The sequence below is a fragment of the Cuculus canorus genome, chromosome 1 (assembly GCF_017976375.1).
Source record: "Cuculus canorus isolate bCucCan1 chromosome 1, bCucCan1.pri, whole genome shotgun sequence".
Lineage (NCBI taxonomy): Eukaryota > Metazoa > Chordata > Aves > Cuculiformes > Cuculidae > Cuculus > Cuculus canorus.
In genome coordinates this window covers 204,369,775-204,379,582 of record NC_071401.1, presented here as the reverse complement: position 1 = coordinate 204,379,582, position 9,808 = coordinate 204,369,775, and positions in this window count along the sequence as shown.

Below are 9,808 nucleotides of genomic sequence, written 5' to 3'. Positions count from 1 at the left end.
GAAGCTGGCATGTTTTGGCCTGATCTGCTGAAGACACTCAAGTTTCGCTTCACTGTGGGAACTTCGCCTGTGGTCTGAGTTTGCCATCACTTGCAACACGACGTGCTTTTGATACAAAACTTTTGCTTGTTTGTGCTGAAGCACAGCAAAATTTAATTCGTTCTCTCTTCTGCAACTACATCCCTGGCTGGGGAAATGGAAGGCTTGAGTTCTAGGGTGGTTCAAGACTTTGGTTTCAACACTGGATGTGCCTGGCTGTGGAGCAGAAAGGACACATTTGCACTTTCCTGTCTCAACTCCTTGCGTACAACAGCACATCACAGCCTGCAGCAAGGAGGAAGCTGCTGGTTTAGGCTTCCTTTCAGGTGCATCCTTTTACAGTATGACTCATTTCGTGTTCATGTTTGCCACATGATTATTTTTTTTTTATCTCTCTTTGGTCTGAAATAAGAAAGTCTGTAGCCTTGGAGAACAACTTTTGCCCTTCAGGGATATGTCTATGAAACCTGAAGAGAGATGGTGGCATTTAAGAGCTATTTCCCAATGAGATGGTCCCATGCCAGCAATCATGGACCTTTTCTCCAGTTTCTCAAAGCCATTGAGAGAAGCTTTTCATAATCTCCAACCTCTCAGAAATCCCAAATTTGATGCTGGCAGCCTCCTAAGTGGTTTGGTGAAAATCTTGGTTGCATTTCTTCTGAACTGAGTTTTACGGTGGGTAAAGCACGACTTTATGGAGATGCTTGGGGATGGTTTCTTTCCTGTTGCGATTATCAGTGTTATTTTGCAAAGCCCAAAGGTAACCAGTTAGTTCTAAAGACAGGAAGGGCCTTAAGAGAGATGCAATGCCAATGCCAAAGACCCTAGATTGCATCCATGGGGGCATCTAGACCCTTGTGATGCTGTGGGCAAACACGTTTTCACTGCAAAGGGAGGAAGGTGAACAAAGAGGTAATGCTGAGGAGACTGGTGCTCCATCCTTTCTTGCTCTCGGCTTCAGACCCCTGTAGCACTCTCTGAAATTAAGTGCTTACTTTGTCCCTTGGGCGAAGCCACCAATCACTCTTTCCCTTGCAGAAACAGCAGTGCCTTAACTGTTGTTTTACAAATGCAAGGCTCAGAGCCATGGAGCTTTCTTTACTTTGAGAGCTACAGACTTGCCTCTCTGTTCCCCTTTTACCCACTGGAGAAAGCACATCCCAGGGGGCTCGTGCTGTGGGACCCTCTCTGACCTTCTTAGTGAAGCTGTGGGACTTCACCTCAAATGCCCAAGAAGCTGAGGAAATGCTTAATTAATGTACTGTGAGCTCCACAAAGACACAGCTATGTTAAACCACTGGTGCCTAAGCCATGCATTAGGTCCTTATTTCCTTTGAGCATGGTTATGCTTAAGCTGCATGTTGATAGGCATGATTTGTACTGTTAATGACAACCAGAGCCTCAGAAAACTGGACAATGAATTGCAGGATTTCAAAATGTACATACTGAGATTTTGGTGTATCTATAGCATGATATCTTTTACTGGTAGTCACAACAGTGGGGGTCTTTTGGTGCAGGGACCACTTTGTTGTTTGACATCCCAATGGACAGCCTAGGAACAAACCCTGATTGCAGGGCATTCACAGTCACAAAGGCAAGAGGCAAAGATGTACCCGAAGGTGTAAACGGACCTAGGAACACGGATGTAAATAGGTTTACGTAGCTGGGAAGTGCAGTCACTATTATCAGACCATGCTGTCCCCTTTTCTCCTGCTGCCCTTCCTCCTGTCACAAGCGTCACAAGGACTCCTCACATTGACTCCTACAGTTGCGTAGTTTAGACAACCTACTCTTGCACAAGGTCCAAAGTGAGCAAATACAGCTGCATCTCACGCACCTTGCAGTTCAGTCTCATGCATTTGCATTTTTGTATCATAGGCCCTTCTTGCCTTTTGTCCTCATTTTGCTCCTTTGAACTCTTTATGACCTCTTATGAGGCATATCTCTCCCTCACGTCAACTCCTGATACGCTCTGGGAAGTCTGTTTCTGTAATGGCAGATGCTGGATAAGGCCGTGAAGGCTGGCATAATATCGTGTAAGCACATGTGGAAATAAAAACTTTGAATGAAATAAGCAGGATTCAGGTGTTTGCAATTTCCTCTTTTTGCCTAACTCCAAAGAAATCTTTGGCCTGTTTTGAAGCACTGTGAAAACAAGAGGAGGTTCTTGTTTTCTTTGGTTTGTTATATTTGAAATATATAGTGAAAATGATTTTAAAATCCCTTCCAAAGGGCTTTGTTGCCCAAAAGGCTTGGCTCAAAGCCTTTTGCAGAGTAATTCCTTCAAGACTCAGATTAATGCTATTTACAAGATGGTTAACGATTAAAGGACAAGTTTAGCATTAAGCTCTCTGGTCATTAATGCCACATGACTTCAGATTGCTCCAATAGTTTGACAACTCTGTAATCCTAGTTTTATCTTCCATTGCTGTAGCCCAGCTGGATAAAAAAAAAAAACCATGGGAGATAGCAGCAGTGCTTCTGGTTGCTTTCTTTAGGAGAGAGCCAAAACATGTAGCACACTGTATATTACTACACGCTAAAAAGTGAAACCAGGACTTGACTGATCACAGTTGTTCATCTTCCCCTCTAAAAGGACCAGTCACTCATGAGGGGCTTTGCAGTGCCTTTATTTAATCCAGGGGACATCTGTATTTCTCACCATGTGACTTCTAAAGTAAAATCAGCCCCCATAAAATTGTGCTCTGTACAAAAGGAGGGAAAAAAGCACTGAAGGCTGGACTTTTCCCCCAGGCCTCTTCAGGCCTTCAAATGGTGGTACGTCATGCCCTGATCTTCTGTACTGATCCAAATTTATATTGTGTTGAACTCTTCCCCCTTGTTTGTTTCAACTATGGGATGTGACATCTACCCTACTGCAGTGTCTGTTTTAAGGAGGTGAAGACATGCCAAGCAGAGAACAGTGTTCCCCAAGGGAGGAATTAGGATGAGGATGGAGGTATGCAGCAGCTTCATTCTTGAAGAAAAGGTTGTGTGGATAGGAAAGGGTAAGAAATGAGATCAGATGTGTAATCCTGAAATGACTGGAAGGGAAGGATGAGAAATGTGAACTTGATGCAGAAAGAGAAGGACTTGGGGGTGGGAGAAGGCCTTCGGGGTGCTGGTCAATGAGAAGCTCACAGCCCAAAAGGCCAACCGTATCCTGGGCTGCATCAAAAGAAGCACGGCCAGCAGATCGAGGGAGGTAACTCTGCCACTCTATTCCTTCCTTGTGTGACCCCATCTGGAATATTCTGTCCAGTTCTGGAGTATTGTGTCCAGAGAAGGGCTACAAAGATGATCGGAGGGCTGGAACACCTCCCAAATGAGGACAGGCAGAGAGTGTTGGGCTTGTTCAACCTGGAGAACAGAAGGCTCTGAGGAGATCTTATAGCGACCTTCTAGTACCTGAAAGGGGCTACAAGAAAGCTGGGGAGAGACTGTTCACAAAGGCTTGTGGTGATAGGAGTAGGGACAATGGGTATAAACTGGAGAGAGGTAGATTTAGATTAGACATGAGGAAGAATTTCTTCACTGTGAGGGTGGTGAGGCACTGACACAGGTTGCCCAGGGAAGCAGTGGATGCCCCATCCCTGATGTTCAAGGCCAGGTTGGATGGGGCCTTGGGCAGCCTGATCCAGTGGGACACATCCCTGCCCATGGCAGGGGGTTGGAACTGGTTGATCTTCAAGGTCCCTTCCAACCCAAACTATTCTATGATTCTATGAAAGTAAGTAGAGGCCAAAAGATTCAGAAGAAAATGCATACTATCTATCATCTGCTGTGTTTTGGGTGGAGAAGTATGGGGGAACAGGCAGGAAGAGTGGTGGGAGCTCACATTTTTTGTTCTGATGTGTAGGAGTTACATGTCTGCTGTAGAGCTATTTGTATATTTCAGGGTGTGATTCTGAACTTTACAGATATTTGTTCTGGAGTGGGATGAATTGTGTCCTAAAGGGGCCTATGGTGAGGCCCTAAAAGGTACATATGTCTGCACTCTGTGGTGGGATTCAGAGACCTCCCTTTTCACACCAACTTGAGTGTTGGTGTCCTCATGTGATTCTGATGTCTGAGCTCCTAAACTGAGATCCAGGGCACCTTTCAGCTGCCTAGGCATAGATGTCCGCTGTCACCTTAGACATCATGATATATCTTGTCTGGTCTTCAGTTGCTGCTGTAGAAGAGCAGATGTCCTCTGTGTTCTTGGGCAAATGCTTTAGATACTCTTGGATACTGTGAATGCTTCTAGACCCAGATGTTTAAGTGACTCTATCCTGCTCTTGTTCAGCATATTCAATAGGACTCGGAAAACTAATTCCATACAAAAATACCCAGGGCCACTTGAGCTGTATCCTATGCGGCTTCAAGGTGCCTCTTCAGCTGCCCCTGACCTCCCACAGGTGCTGTGTCACATCCAGAAGTCCTTTGCAGGTGTTTCAGGCAGACATGGGTGTCCAAAAGGGCACTAGGTGCATCTATGATGTTGAAACAATCAAATGAATTGAGCTCCTGAATCTGATCCCATAAGGCACTCCATAAGGCACAGAGTACCAAAAGTAGCATTAATGTGTCTGCTTGGAGAAACTGATTAGTTGGATGTGGATGTATCAGAACTCAAAGCAGTAAGGGGCAATTAGTAAGAGCAAAAAAAGAAGGGCAAGAAAGTAGTGGTTTGGCTAGAAAACAAGGAGATCTCTCCGCTGTGATTCCTGCCTCATTTGTGTTGTTTCCTGTTTCAAGCACTGGTGCTGGTAGCACTGTGGACCCTGCAGAGAACTGGGTGGTTTGAGCATATGTTTTGCATTGCAATTACAAGCTTCCTTCCTGCTAGTCTAAGAAAAAGGAAAAGTCAAAGGAGGACAGAGTGCAGCAAACACCATCAATGTATGAACACCTTCCCCACTTACTAAGGGGTCGGTGTCTCTACTTAATGGTTCTGGAAAACTCTGGAGGGCTGCACTAAAGTATGAGTAATAGAAGCAATATTTAAAGACAGATAAGTTATGCAATGACTATAGTTTGAAGGCTGTGAAATATGGCCCATGGGGCAGAAAAGATGTAATCTTAGGCTTGAAGGAGACAGAAATGTGAAGCAGAAATGAGTTTGGGGAAGTTCACTGTTCCCATCTCTGACAGCCATTACGCGGAGTCAAAATTAAATGCATATCATACCTCTTTGAGAACATGCATGTGAAGATGCCAGCACAGTTTGTAGGACTTGGTGTGGGGAAGGCTCAGTGTCTTACTTTTGCACCTACCCCTTTCAGGTGGATACCCCAAAGATGTGTGGGGTTGGAGGTGGCGATTGCCTCACTCCTCTTCAGGACCTTGATTCATGTGCTCAAACTTGCCCCAGGTACAGGACGTCCACGTGGAGCGGGCAGATGTGACCCAGGATGCACAAGACAACAAAGCCGCCTTTGGGACTGGCAATTTGAGGCTAAACAGCTTGTGTTAATTGACACTGGGTACCCACTTCGTCAAGGGATTTCAATATCATAAGGGTGGTAGAGTAGAAATCAAGGGGCTGGATCCACAGAGATAACGAGATGTGGGACCTCCATTAGAACTCAGTCACCCACAGGTCTTTATGAAGGCTTTCTCTGAGTTGCCCTCACCCAGGGAGAAGTGGCTGCTCCAGATAAAGCCGAGCTATTATGAACCTGCCCTGAAAGCCAGTACTAGAGATGACTAGCAGATTAGAAACACAGTGTGAGAAGCCAGCCCCTGCTCTGAATTACTGTGCATGAGGCTTGAACATCAGCTTTGAAGAATGAGGACCCTGACCTCTCTCTCAAGCACCCCATGAATTTAAAAAAAGAAAGAAAGCTACAGATGGAATTTAATAAAATACTCCTTTTTTCCTCTTCCCCACTCCTTAGCTAAATTCCTTTCCTTATTCATTTATCTTTTCCCAGACTTTTCATGCAACAGCCAAGAGTCATCTTTATATTGACTTGTTTCCACTGACAGCACCTTGCTTCTGGTAAAATCACAGCACATTCCTTTTGTTTTCAGACTCATAGACAATCACATTTATCTGTTCACTGCCCTTCAATAGCAGACAGCTTCTAATGGATTTTTGTATGAGTACCGTACCCCCTACCTACTAATTGAAATTCAGAGCACGGTGTCACATTAGTGCAGTGTGATGGTGAGGAATATCAATGCACAAAGCCAGGAGGGGGAAAGGGCAGAGAGAAGTTTCGAATTTTCAGAGCCTTGCAGCAAATGCAACTGGGACTTCCTTGTGGGACAAAGCAGTGTAATACGGTTATGTGCTCCAGACTTTCCTCTGAGGGTCCAAAAATATTAATGAGGTGGACATCTGTCCTCCAATAGGTTCAAGAGTGTGCTTAGAGGCTTAGATAAACTGAACATTGGAAGCTTCATTACTTTTCAACCTAGAGTTACGGGAAAAAGGGCAGCCTTCAGCCAGCAACTGAACTCCACTATCTCCTGTGCTGGATCTGAGAATCAGAAGCTGAGATATACAGTTTCACCTCTTGGTTACAGTCCTGGATTGACGGTCAGGAGAACTGGGCTTTGCTCCCATCTATGCCTTTTGGATGACCACAGGCATCTCAGTTCACCTCTCTGTGCCGTGCCTTCCTCATCCTTAGAATAGCTCATTTTCCTTTCAAAATTCATTTGCAATGCAGCTAAAAAACAGTCACAAGAACAGATGAACTTATTTATCATATTTTTTTTAGTAGTAAAACTCAATATAAGAAAGAACACGAAATATTTTTAAGACCCAACAGGGAAGGTTATACTGGATAGCTGGGGTTTAACTCAGAGGTTAGGGACATGATTCAGTTTTCCAGCAGAGATGCCCGGTGCCATGCATGAGGCCTTACAGTGCCTCCCAGCCTTCAGCTGCCACTCTATAAGGGAATAAATTTCCTGAAGGTCTTATGTCTCATCAATTTATGCTGCTTAGATGTTTCAGGTAAGCCAGAGGATCTCAACTATGTTTGGGCACCTCTAAGTGGGCATTTGGGTAGAGCACTAGGTCTCCACTGACTGTAACAGGAGATCAGATGTCCACCTCACAGGGAGGCATGAGCACATAAAGAAGGATCTGTTACTTAAACAGTGGTGCCTGTTGTCACTTGAGATGTTTCTCCATGGGACAGGCAGGCATGACAGAGGTTTAAGACAGCTGTGCCCTTGGGGTGACACAGATGAAGACCTGCTGGGAAACTGTGAGGTGAAAAAAACGACACAATGCTTATGCTTAGTCAATTGAGTCCTGTCCATGCACCATTTTAGACAGGGTCTCCCATATACCTTGTTACCCTGATGCCCTAGAAAACAGATGCCTTTTTTGAATTCATAGAATCCTAGAATAGTTAGGGTTGGAAGGGACCTTAAAGACCGTCTATTTCCAACCCCTCTGCCACGGGAAGGGACATCCCACTAGATCAGGCTGCCCAAGGCCCCATCCAACCTGGCCTTGAACACCTGCAGGGATGGGGCATCCACAGCCTCCCTAGGCAACCTTTTCCAGGGTCTCACCACTCTCATGGTGAAGAAATTCTTCCTAATATCTAGTCTAAATCTGCCTCTCTCCAGCTAAATCATCTCTAAGAACACAAACTGGTCTGCAGTTTGGGGACTGTGATTAGCATGGAGTCAAACCTCTACTCTGGTACGTGCACCACTTAGGAGACCAGGCCAACCACTTGACCTTAGTGGGTCTTGCCTTGAAATCTTGGTTTCAAGAGATGGGTCCTCCTGGATCAGACAGCCCAGGCACTGGCTTCTGTAATCAAACTTGGTTTCTGTGTGTTTCAACTAGGAAGGGTGAGCTTAGGGAGATCTTCCTGTAGGTTTTGGGGCAAGTTGCTTCATCTCACTGTACCTCAGAAGGGGACAGCAATACTTCAGTCTTTCTACCTCTTGCCTACTAGGAGATAAAACTCCTTGATAAGAGGAGCTATCTCTCAGACAGACAATTTGGGCTGCACTTAGCATAGCTTTCTTGCATACCCTGAAATCAACTCTGCTTGTACACACAAGGCAACCTTCCTGTTACTGAAAAGGAATATTTTTTAACAGCTTTGTTTACTTTTTTTCTGGGAGAAGGGACTGCCTTTTGCAGTATTTGCAGGCAGCCCTTGCTAAAAGGAGATCTGATCTCAGACATGGCCTACAACCAGAGCTATAATTCTAGTGGTGATAACAATAATAAACATGGCAATAAGCATGCCCAATATAGCACTTGGCATTGTTTTTCCTGTTCGAAGATCCATTCCTGTGACTGCCATTCTTTGCATGCTTCCAAATACTGGCATTTGGAAATGACAGTGGCTTCCAACAACAACTTTTGTCCAGAAGAGATTATTTCCAGTAGACTGCACTGCAAATTGCGATGCTGCACTTCATCCCTCCAAGGTAGAGATGGGGACAGCGTGTGACTAATGCCTTTCATATGATCCTGAAAAGAGAATGCATCACTGGTGTGGGCTTCAACTGTGTGTACTGATTTCACCTTATAAATTTCCCCATTTCTACCAAAAGAATTCCACTCTCATGACTTTCCTCTATTGGCTTTAGAAGCTCTCCAGAGGTCTTCTTTCCCCACTTTTCTTGCAGTCCTTTCCTCAAAATCCTTCCTTGCTCCACCTTTTCCACCCTCCAAAAGTCTGGTCAAGGGAGAAATGCATTTCTCATGGAAGATGTGCCTTGTGTTCCCAGGTGTGGAGACTATTGCATGTGAGGCTCCATTCCAGCTAGCTGGAACAAGAACTGTGGTCTCAGAGGAATGTTATTGTTTTCTTCCCAAATAAATTCAAAACAAATTCAAATATTAGAACTTTCCAAACTAGCTATCCCTCGCCTAGAATACGTCTCTGTAAAGACCTCATTTTGATATTTCTAGTCCAAAGGAAATATTTTCAAATTCCTGAATTTAATAGATTTTCTGGGTTTTGTTTTTGGTGTTTTATGTGTGGGTTTTTGGTTTTTTGTTGGTTTTGTTGTTTTGTTTTTTTTTTTTTTTGAGGGAGTGTTGATGTTTTTCCCTATGAATTAGCCTGAATATCTCTAAGCTGTCACCATCTATTTTCTGGTTTATTTCTATCAGGCCAGGCACTGCACTCGCTTCTCTCACTGGATGAACATGGCACGATGGGAATAGAAGTCCAGGTCATACCATGGAAAGTGTTGTTGCCTCAGAGCTAAAGAAAAAGTCTAAGAGTCTGGAAAGCACTTTTATGAAGTCCCTGTATAATGAAAATAGGCAGAGCATGAGGTCAGTGTGACACAAGTAAAATACTTCCTTTCTGCTTAACAAAACAAACCAAACGGATTCAAGTGAATTTAAGCAGAATTGGAGTTGGTTGTTTTCATTCTCCCCAAGGGAAAAAAGTAAAACTCTGTCTGTGAAGATTCACAAATAAATTATAGAAATATTCAGTTATACAGAAACCGCTTTTTTTCTAGGAACATAATGCACAGGAAAAGGGAGACAATCCTCAAGCTGATGGAGTGATGGGACTGCTCAGACATGCTTGATTTCATGACATTTCAAGAGAAACCAATGAAAATTACAGAGAAATTTCAGGAAAACCTCTTCATTCAGCAAGAAGAGCAGATCATCAGCTTCACTTGCAACGTGGAAGGCAATAAGGAGAGATAAAAAAACGTCAACAATATCCTAGATGGACAGGAACATGGCAGGGCTGGGAACAGCAGTAAGGAGAGAGACGAGAGTCAAAGGGAAGATGCTGGAGGAAGAAAAGAGAGGAGATGAACCCAAAGA